Source organism: Durio zibethinus, chromosome 16 (assembly GCF_047325235.1).
Source record: "Durio zibethinus cultivar Kanyao isolate XHJ-2024 chromosome 16, ASM4732523v1, whole genome shotgun sequence".
NCBI lineage: Eukaryota > Viridiplantae > Streptophyta > Magnoliopsida > Malvales > Malvaceae > Durio > Durio zibethinus.
Genome location: NC_143177.1, coordinates 15422880 through 15434681, shown reverse-complemented (window position 1 = coordinate 15434681; position 11802 = coordinate 15422880).

Here is an 11802-nt window from a genome sequence, read left to right as displayed (position 1 = left end):
TTATTCATTCATTCATTATCATTTCAATTCTTGACAAATACAATGCAATCAAGCGTTTTCTTAATTCATTCAAGGGGTGAAACAATAAGAGAACACAAGGTGAATTATGGTAAAGATAATCAATGAAGATCTATTTTGGTACAAAACAAATGGGAAAGGAAATAAATTGGATACATGTCATTGGGATGAATGGTATGTCCAAATGATGAATATTCAGACAATTCTGAATGTTAATCTAGGATTCTTTCAAAAACTCATTCCATTTACTGTTGAAGTCATCTTGAGCTTGGCGAACTTTGCCCCAGTCTTTGAGGGATTTTCAGATGTCTTTGATCTTCCATTCATGTGAGCCATTTGACCTGGATCTTTTTCTACCAGAATCACATTTTCAGGTTTTCAATTTGAATCTCTTTTTTTCATTTTCTCATTTTTTTCTTTTTTTCTCATTTTTTTTCTTTTTTTTTCATCATTTTCTCTTTTTTTTTTTCTCATTTTTCATCCATTGTTGATATCTTTCATACATCAAACTTTAGAGTAATGTAGCATGATTCCATTGCTTCATCATGAGCATGCCTTCTCTCAACATATGATCATTCAAGTTAAGCATTCACACTTGATCCAAATGGGCTTTTCAAGGTTGTAATGTAGGTCAATGTGAGGGGTCATAAAAAAAATGGATACAATAGGCTTAAAACATGTATTAAAAAGGTTCAAAACCAAAAGATCAATTGACACAACTTGGCATTTTGCCTCCACATCATTTCACTATTTTTTCTTTCTTCACACAAAGGATCCTCATTACTTTGCCTCAAATCATTTGTGGCATTTAATGTTCTTTTGCTTTTCTTTCTCTTTCTTTTTATGGGTTTTTTTTCTTTCAAAAATTGCCCTCCAGTGTAGAGGGTGATCCTTGGTTGGGGTTCTTTAGAAAAAGAAATCATAATAGGCTCAAAGGGGTAGCAATAAATGGTTTTTCGAATGGTAAAAGAAAGATGGCCATTTTTCATCTCAATTGTGAATACCTTTCTTGAACATCATCTATTAAACAAAGCTCATGAATCTGTATAAAAGATTGTACATCTTCAAGACATATATCTATTTCACCTCCAATAACAGCTTACTTTTTTATTCAAATGATCTTCTTATATTAATGTGGATGAATTTTCAAAATTAAATTCCAGAATTATTATTATCATTGTCTAAATATTCATCATCCGAAATTTGAGAATGGGAATGTGAAGTTATGAAAGGTAACAGGGCATGGAATAATGGTCGAGTGAAAGAGAAAATGTAATAAAATGCATTGACTTACCCTTATTAAGATGATAACACGTGAAATCATATTGCAAAAAGAAATCCAACAATCATTCGAAAAGAAATCCTAACATGACAAAATAAACCTTCAACCAGCCTTATCTCCATTCTTTAAAATTGTCCCCTTATGCGATCAGGTGAAGAATCTTTATTGACATCTTGCCCCTCAAGTCATTGTGACTCTCCAGACCCTTTCTGTTCTTAACTTTCACTCAGAATGCTAACATTAGGTGTTGTTGCTTTCCCTTTATCAAAACTTACCTTTCCATCATTGATCAGCCGTTGCACCTTATACTTTAAAGCAATACAATTTTTAGTAGAATGGCCAGTAATTCCATAATGGTAGTCGCAATGGGCTGTAGGATCATACCACTTTGGATAGGGTGGTTTAAGCGGCTCTACATGGTTGGAGGCAATCAAATGGCTATTATAAAGTTCTCGATATAACTCTATATAAGTCATAGGGATTGGATCAAATACAGGTTTTTCTCAAGTAGTTCGTTGTTCTCATGAACCACTTGCTGGGTAAATAGGGTGAATTTGGTTTCTTGCAGGAGCTTGAATGTTAAGGCTATATGTAAGATCTTGGGGGCTAAAAATTGATTGGTATGTGGATGCATAGGGGTGGTTTCTAGTTAGTATGGGTAGGATGAGGCATTATTCATAGTAGAATAGTATGAAGAGTAACCTTGAGATGGATAGGGTTGATAACCCCTGAATTGTTGTCTATCAAAGCTCACAGCTTGAGCTTGAGCTTCTTTCTTTTCTGATGTCTTCTTGGTTTCTCCTCCTCTTAACTTGCCATTTTTTATGGCACTTTCAATAATTTCTCCAGAGATTACCATGTCAGTGAAATTCTTTGTTGCATTTCCTATCATCTTTGCATAATAGGGAGACTTCAAAGTGCTGACAAATAACACTGTAGTTTCTTTCTCAGTCAAAGGAGGTTGTACTTGAGAAGCAATATCTCTCCACCTCTGGGCATACTCTTTAAAAGACTCGTTTGCCTTTTTCTCTAGATTCTGTAAAGACAAACAATCAGGGGCCAAATCGATAATATGTCGATACTGATCGATGAAGTCATGTGCCATATCGCTCTAAGAACGAATGCGGGTTCTGTCCAGCTGAAAATACCACCTGGCCACTGAGCCTGTAAGGCTATCCTGAAAGACATGCATCAAGAGTTTTTCATCATGAGCATGAGCTGCCATTTTTCGACAATACATTGTGATGTGAGTTTTGGGGCACTTTGTACCATCATATTTTTCAAATTTTGGTACTTTGAACTTATGAGGAATAACCACATCAGGGACTAGGCAGAGCCCAGCAGCATCAACTGACCCATAAAAGCTAAATCCTTCCACAGCCCGTAACCTTTGCTCTAGCATAGTAATCTCAGAGCTTTCCTGAACTTCCACTCTTATCTTTTTTTTCTCTTTCTCTTTTAAATCATCTAGATCAGGAATTGGTTCTGTGACTTTTTCAGCGAAGATAGAATTTACATAGCTGTTATACTGCCCTAGGTTAAAAGTTGATGGCATTCTAAGATATGTTGGATATGCGAAGTGTTGTGGTGGGACCTCTTGAGTAGACTGGACTTGAGGTGGGCCAAAACCTAGAGGATATAAAGGGTCAGCCACTTCTTGCAGTGAGAGAACTTGTTGGCTTGCATTTTCTTCAACTTTTTTTCCTTTATTCATGTTATTAAGAGCCTCCAGAATCTTGCTTAGTTCACTTTCGATCTTCTCCTAGGCTTTTTCTATCTTTTCAAATCTATGGGAACTTTCCTCATCCATTTGCCTTGCTCTGGATCTTGTGTTGTATGGATGAGTAGGGTTTTCGCTAGACGGAGCTATCCTTGGACCGTGAGCACCATACTTATGATTAGAAATGTTATGCTACGCTTTGTGTATGATGCTTTGATGCACGAATGGAATGTACATTTTCCTAAATGAAATCTAGTATGAAATGGATGTAAATGATTGTGTTAAAACATGATCATAAAAATAATGTAGATGCATACAATCAGACAAACAACATGGTTAGTTTCATGGATGAAATGAAAGTGATGCTGATGCATAATGTTACATATGATAATGAAAATGATGCATAAAGTTAAACAATCAAAATGATTAGATAAACACCTTTTTTGTGTCTTAATTTCAGGGTATATCTATCATTGGGTAGAAAGGGCTCTATCCTAGGTTTAGGCACTCTTAAGGTTCACTATATGAGATTTTAAGGGTCAAAGTCTAAAGGTCCTCAAATTGTTCCTTACATCCTTGTCCATCACAGACTAGTAAGGCACCCTAATCCTCACCCATTATAGGTTACAAGCGGAAAAGGTTCAATTTGAGTGGGAGTATTTCGCTAACCACTGCGGAGGCATTAGACCTCACGAAAGCAATAGGTACTTTACTCCCTCCTAGAGGGACGGAGCTCGGGTATAGAGCTCATGTTATGCACATGCATATGAATGACATGATTAACAAGGTAAATAAACATGAATGAATAATAACACATATATACAAAAAGGTTCAATTTTATTAGGCTTTTAGATAACACAAATTATTTGCTGGCCTGACTCTCAAAGTCCCCAGTGGAGTCGCCAAGCTATCATAATGTCTAGATCCGGGGATCTATCACTAGACATTGACTTTAGGGAGTCGCCACCAATCTTTTTTATCTAGGTGCGATTGGCCACCTAAAGAATCAGTCCTTTCAGGGGACACCTAAGTTTAAGGGTCCTTAAAAGAATGGTTCAGGTCTGCTAACCAGAACAGGGTTCAAGAGTTCGGTTACGTGTGAGGAAGGTTATAGCACCCTCACAACGCCCATCAAAAGATGGTAGCAGCTTAAATTTGTGTTATCCAAAAGCCTTAAAATTCTACCAAGTAATTAATTATTGGAAATTTTTCTCAATTGACTCTAATACTTTTAGCAGAAAATTGAGAAAATTCCCTCACCTCAAGAGTATGCAAGAAAAAACTACTGTTTCACTTACAGAGGTTCCGTCGTCGGATTAGTTAAAGAAAAATCAAAATCAAAATCAAAATAAAAAGAAAGGAAAGGATGATTGTTCTTGTGTAGGGAAAATTGATACTTTCAACTTTTCCCTAAAACTATTTTTTTGAAATTTATTTTTTAGGAAAATTGATACTTTCAACTTTTCCCTAAAAATATTTTTTGGAAATTTATTTTTAAGGAAGATTGATACTTTCAACTTTTCCCCAAAAATATTTTTTTTGGAACTTTTGATTTTTATTTAAAGAAAATAAAATAATAAAAATAAATAAAAGTGAAAATACATAAAAATAAAAATAAAAAAAAGTAAAACAAAAATAAAAATAAGATAAAGATAAAAAAATATTAAATAAAACCTAATCTAATAAATATAAAAACAAATAAAATAAACAAATAAATAAACAAATAAATAAATAAATAAAATTCAAAAAAAAAAACCTGGAGTGGCTCGGAGTGCGGCTCGGCTCAAAGAAGAGAAAATGGCTCGGAGGGCGGCTTGAGAAGCTCGGCTTGGCTCGGCTTGGCTCGGAGGGGGGAGGCACGCGCGGGTCAGGACACGGGTTGACGCTCGGGTCGGGTCGGATCTCGGCAAAACGCGCGGATCCTCTGGGTTACTTAAGGTCAAAATGACGTCATTTTGGGAGGGTATTTAAGGCTCTTCCCTCTGTTTTTCGACGGAAAGCTGCTCATCTCTCTCTCTCTTCTTCTTTTTTCCTCTCTCTTCTCTCTAAAAGGTCGAAGAACTCCGGTTGAAGATTCATCTGATTCTGGGTTTTATCATCGAAATCTAGGTTTTTTCGTCGAAAATTCACCGGAAGATCATCGATTTCTGGGATTCTTTGTCAGAAACTGGGCAAGTCACCGAAAACTTCAAGGTTGGCTGGAATTTTCACCGGAAAATTCAAATTTCGTCGGAAAATTCACCGGAATCTGGAATTTTCCAGAAATTCCCAGAAAAAAAATGCCAAAAATCTTTAAAAAATTTCTTCTAATTCCCAGAACCCTTCTACACCTTTTCTTAGCCTTCTATACGTCTCTTTTCCCTTAAATCAGTAGCCTTTGCTTACTATTTTCTTCCGTTGCATCAGTTCCAGAGGGTCCCTTTTATAGGGATTGATTAGGAGTTTCTGATCAATCCCAATTCCTCTTTGGACAGAGATTCAATCTTTGAATCCGATCTGGACTCTTTTGATTGAATCCCCATTCCCAGTAGGATTCTTCACCCTTCAATCTCAGCCCTCCAAAATAAAAATCAAATAAATAAAAAAATAATAGATAATTAGAAAAGATAATAAAAAAACTATTATAGAATAAAAAAATAAAAAAAATATATATATATAATTAAATAAATAAAAATACAAAAATAAATAAAATAAAAAATAATAAAATATATATATTATTAATAATAAATAAATAAATAATAAATACATAGGATATACATAAAATATAAAATAAAATAAAAATAAAAATGACAAAGATAAAATTGGACCTACCCATTTGGACCAGGTCCAATTGATCCGGGCCTAGACCAAATTGGGTGTCTACACCCACCTACCACCCTATCAATCCACGACTTGCGCATCCCGTCTCTCTGGCTGGCTTAGTGCCCGCCCACCCGCCCGCCTACTCGTTCTGTCGGTTGGCTTAAGCAAACGGAGTTCATTCCTAGTCGAAGATCGGACTGGGCCGAGGGTTGCGGTAGCAGGATCGACAGCACGCAGAGGGGGACCCAGCCGATCCCCGGCTTGCGCATCCCGCCCCTCTTGCTGGCTGAGCGCCCGCACGCTTGTTTTGTGGGTTGACTTAGGCATACGGAGTTCATTCCCAGCCTAAGCATACGGAGTTCATTCCCAATCTAAGATTGGACTGGACCGAGGGTTGCAGCAGCACATGCTGGGCTCCGGCATGTGCTGGTGCCATATTTTTCTTCGTCGGGGCACCATCGCCGGAGCGTTGCCAGAGAACATGACCGACGGCATCGGGGTTCCGGTGACCGGGGGGGTCGGGGGGTGTGCGCACAAGATGTGTGGTGGGTACTGGTACTTGGCCCTTATATTGGCCCCCTATCCCTCATCAAAACTTGAGAACTCACACCCCCTTAAAGAGCATTTGAGATTTTATAGGTTTGCTGCCAGTAGCCATTAAAGTGTCTGAAATGGGGACACTTTTTTCAAATGGACACAAAATCTTGTACACTTCGAGTTTTTAGCTGATTGATTTTGTGCATGCCAACAAAAATACAGGGATCACGTCTACCAAGTTTGGGGCCAAAACTCCTTCTGAAAAAATTTTAAAAAATCTCAAACCATAAAAAGTTTCAAAAATCGTGAAAAATAGAAAACGAGTCGTCTTGCCATAAAACTTCACGTGAAGGCTTAAGGGACCATTGTATGAATTTACAAACCATGAAAATGGCATTGGCACGTAGAAATATGAAGATGTGCCTAAACCCACCTACCACCCTATCGATCCATGGCTTGCGCATCCCGTCTCTCTGGCCGGCGTAGTGCCCGCCCGTCCGCCTGCTCGTTTCGTTGGTTGGCTTAGGCATACGAAGTTCATTCCCAGTCTAAGATCAGACCAGACCGAGGGTTACGGTAGCACATGCAGGGCTCGGGCATGTGCTGGTGCCGTATTTTTCTTCATTAGGGCACCATCGTCGGAGCATCGCTGGAGAACCTAATCGACGGCATTGGGGTTCTGGCGATCGGGGGGGCCGGGGGGGGGTGTGCGCACATGATGTGCGATGGGTGCTGGTACTTGGCCCTTATATTGGCCCCCTGTCCCTCATCTAAGCTCGAGAACTCACACCCCCTTAAAGAGCATTTGAGATTTTAAAGGTTTGCTGCCAGTAGCCATTAAAGTGTCTGAAATGGGGACACTTTAATCAAATGGTCACAAAATCTTGTACACTTCGAGTTTCTAGCTGAATGTTTTTGTGCATGCCAACAAAAATACAAGGATCACGTCTATCAAGTTTGGGGCCGAAACTCCTTCTGAAAAAATTTTAGAAAATCTCGAACTATAAAAAGTTTCAAAAATCATGAAAAATAGAAAACGAGTCATCTTGCCATGAAACTTCACGTGAAGGCTTAAGGGACCATTGTATAAATTTACAAGCCATAAAAATGGCATTGGCATGCAAAAATATCAAGAAGTGCTGAAACCCACGTACCACCCAATTGATCCACGGCTTGCACGTCGCGTCTCTTTGGCCGGCGTAGTGCCCGCCCGCTCATTTCGTCGGTTGGCTTAGGCATACGGAGTTCATTCCCAATCTAAGATTGGACCGGACTGAGGTATATGGCAGCAGCATCAGCAGCACGTAGAGGGGGACCCGACCGATCCCCGGCTTGCGCATCCCGCCCCTCTGGCCGGCTGAGCACCCGCACGCTCATTTCACGGGTTGACTTAGGCATACAGAGTTTGTTCCCAGTCTAAGAGCGGACCGGACTGAGGGTTGCGGCAGCAAATGCTGGGCTCAAGGATGTGCTGGTGCCGTATTTTTCTTCGTCGGGGTGCCATCGTCGGAGCATCACAGGAGAACCTGACCGGCGGCATTGGGGTTCCAGCAATCGGGGGGGCCGAGAGGGTGTGCGTACATGATGTACGATGGGTGCTTGTACTTGGCCCTTATATTGGCCCCCTATCCCTCATCAAACTTCGAGAACTCACACCCCCTTAAAGAGCATTTGAGATTTTACAGGTTTGCTGCCAGTAGCCATTAAAGTGTCTGAAATGGGGACACTTTTTTCAAATGGTCACAAAATCTTGTACACTTCGAGTTTTTAGCTGAATTTTTTTGTCCATGCCAAAAAAAATACAAGGATCACATCTACCAAGTTTGGGGCAAAAACTCCTTCCAAAAAAACTTTTAAAAAATCCTGAACCGCCAAAAGTTTTAAAAATCGTGAAAAATAGAAAACGAGTCGTCTTGCCTTAAAACGTCACGTGAAGGCTTAAGGGACCGTTGTATGAATTTACAAGCCATAAAAATGTAATTGGCATGCAGAAATATGAAGGTGTGCCTAAACCCACCTACCACCCTATCAATCCACGACTTGGGCATCCTGTCTTTCTGGCCTGCGTAGTGCCCGCTCGCCTGCCCGCCCGCTCGTTTCGTCGGTCGGCTTAGGCATACGGAGTTCATTCCCAGTCTAAGATCTGACCAGACCAAAGGTTATGATAGTAGGATCGGCAACAGGCAGAGAAGGACCCGGGCGATCCCCGGCTTGAGCATCTCATGCCTTTGGTCGACTGAGCGCCCGTACGCTCTTTTCGTGGGTCGACTTAGGCATACGGAGTTCATTCCCAGTCTAGGCATACAGAGTTCACTCCCAGTCTAAGATTGGATCAGACCGAGGGTTGCGGTAGCACATGCTGGGCTTGGGCATGTGCTGGTCCTGCATTTCGCTTCGTCGGGGCACCATCATCGAAGCATCGCCAGAGAACCTGACCGACGGCATTGGGGTTCCGACGATCAGGGGGGTCGAGGGGTGTCCGCACATGATGTGTGATGGGTGCTGGTACTTGGCCCTTATATTGGCCCCCTATCCCTCATCAAACCTTGAGAACTCACACCCCCTTAAAGAGCATTTGAGATTTTACAGGTTTGCTGCCAGTAGCCATTAAAGTGTCACAAAATCTTGTACACTTCGAGTTTTTAGCCAAATTTTTTTGTGCGTGCCAAAAAAATACAAGGATCAGGTCTACCACGTTTGGGGCCAAAAATCCTTCCGAAAAAATTTCAAAAAAAATCCCGAACCGCAGAAAGTTTTGAAAATTATGAAAAATAGAAAACGAGTCGTCTTGCCATGAAACTTCACGTGAAGGCTTAAGGGACCATTGTATGAATTTAGAAGCCATAAAAATGGAATTGGCACGCAGAAATATGAAGATGTGCCTAAACCCACGTACCACCCTATCGATCCACGACTCGCGCATCCCATCTCTCTGGCTGTTATAATGCCCACCCGTCCGCCTGCCCGTCCGCTCGTTTCGTCGGTTGGCTTAGGCATACGAACTTCATTCCCAATCTAAGATCAGATAGGATCGAGGGTTGCAGCAGCACATGCTGGGCTCGGGCATGTGCTGGTGCCGTAATTTTCTTCGTCGGTGCACCATCAACGGAGAACTTGACCGACGGCATTGGGGTTCCGATGATCGGGGGGCCTGGGGGGTGTGCGCACATGATTTGCGATGGGTGCTGGTACTTGGCCCTTATATTCGCCTCCTATCTCTCATCAAACCTCGAGAACTCACACCCCCTTAAAGGGCATTTGAGATTTTACAGGTTTGCTGCCAGCAGCCATTAAAGTATTTGAAATGGGGACACTTTTTTCAAATAGTCACAAAATCTTGTACACTTTACTTTTTTAGCTGAAGTTTTTTGTACATGCCAACAAAAATACAAGGATCATGTCTACCAAGTTTAGGGCCAAAACTCCTTCCGAAAAAATTTTAAAAAATCCTGAACCGTAAAAAGTTTCAAAAATCGTGAAAAATAGAAAACGAGTCGTCTTGCCATGAAACTTCACGTGAAGGCTTAAGGGCCCATTGTATGAATTTACAAGCCATAAAAATGGCATTGGCACGTAGAAATATGAAGATGTGCCTAAACCCACCTACCACCCTATCGATACACGACTTACGCATCCCGTCAATCTGGCCGACGTAATGCCCGCCCGCTCGTTTCGTCGGTTGGCTTAGACATACGGAGTTCATTCCTAGTCTAAGATTGGACCGAATCAAGGGTTCCAGTAGCAGGATTGGTAGCATGCAGAGGGGGACCCGGTCGATCCCTGGCTTGCACGTCTCGCCCCTCTGGCCGGCTGAGCATCCGCACGTTCGTTTCATGGGTTGACTTAGGCATACGGAGTTCATTCCCAGTCTAAGCATACTGAGTTCATTCCCAGTCTAAGATCAGACCAGACCAAGGGTTGCGGTAGCACATTCTGGTTTCGGGCATTTGTTGGTGTCGTATTTTTCTTCGTCGGGGCACCATCGCCAGAGAACCTGACCGACGGCATTGGGGTTTCGACGATTGGGGGGGTCGGAGGGGTGTGCGCACATGATGTGCGATGGGTGCTGGTACTTGGCCCTTATATTGGCCTCCTATCTCTCAGCAAACCTCGAGAACTCACACCCCCTTAAAGGGCATTTGAGATTTTACAGGTTTGCTCCTAGTAGCCGTTAAAGTGTCTGAAATGGGGACACTTTTTTCAAATGGTGACAAAATCTTGTACACTTTAAGTTTTTAACTGAATTTTTTTTTGCGTGCCAAAAAAAATTCAAGGATCACGTCTACCAAGTTTGGGACCAAAACTCCTTCCGAAAAAATTTTAAAAAATCTCGAACCGCAAAAATTTCAAAAATCGTGAAAAATAGAAAATGAGTTGTCTTACCATGAAACTTCACGTGAAGGCTTAAGGGACCATTGTATGAATTTACAAGCCATAAAAATGGCATTGGCACGTAGAAATATCAAGATGTGCCTAAACCCACGTACCACCCTATCGATCAACGGCTTGCGTATCCCGTCTCTCTGGCCGACGTAGTGTCCACCCGCCCGCCCGCCCGCCTTCTCGTTTCATCGGTTGGCTTTGGCATACGGAGTTCATTCCTAGTTTAAGATCAGACCGGATTGAGGGTTGCGGCAGCAGGATCGGCAGCCCGTAGAGGGGGACCCAGCCGATCCCCGACTTGCGCATCCTGCCCCTTTGGCCGGTTGAGCGACCACACGCTCGTTTCGTGGGTTGACTTAGACATACGGAGTTCATTCCCAGTCTAAGCATACAGAGTTCATTCCCAGTCTAAGATCGGACCTGACCGAGGGTTGCGGCAGCACATGCTGCGCTCGGGCATGTGCTAGTGCCGCATTTTTCTTCGTCGGGGCACCATCTCCGGAGAACCTGACCGGCGGCATTGGTGTTCCGGCGATCAGGGGGTCGGGGGGTGTGCACACATGATGTGCGATGGGTGCTGGTACTTGGCCATTATATTGGCCCCCTACCCCTCATCAAACCTCAAGAACTCACACCCCCTTAAAGAGCTTTTAAGATTTTACAGGTTTGCGGCCAGTAGCCATTAAAGTGTCTGAAATGGGGACACTTTTTTCAAATGGTCACAAAATCTTGTACACTTTGAGTTTTTAGCTGATTTTTTTTTTGTGCATGTCTACCAAGTTTGGGGCCAAAATGCCTTCCGAAAAAATTTAAAAAAATCTTGAACCGTAAAACGTTTCAAAACTCATGAAAAATAGAAAACGAGTCATCTTGACTTGAAACTTCACATGAAGGGTTAAGGGACCATTGTATGAATTTACAAGCCATAAAAATGGCATTGGCATTCAAGAATATGAAGATGTGCCTAAACCCACCTACCACCCTATCGATCCACGGCTTGCGCATCTCATTTCTCTGGCCGACATAATGCCCACCCGCCCCCCTGCACGTTTCGTCAGTC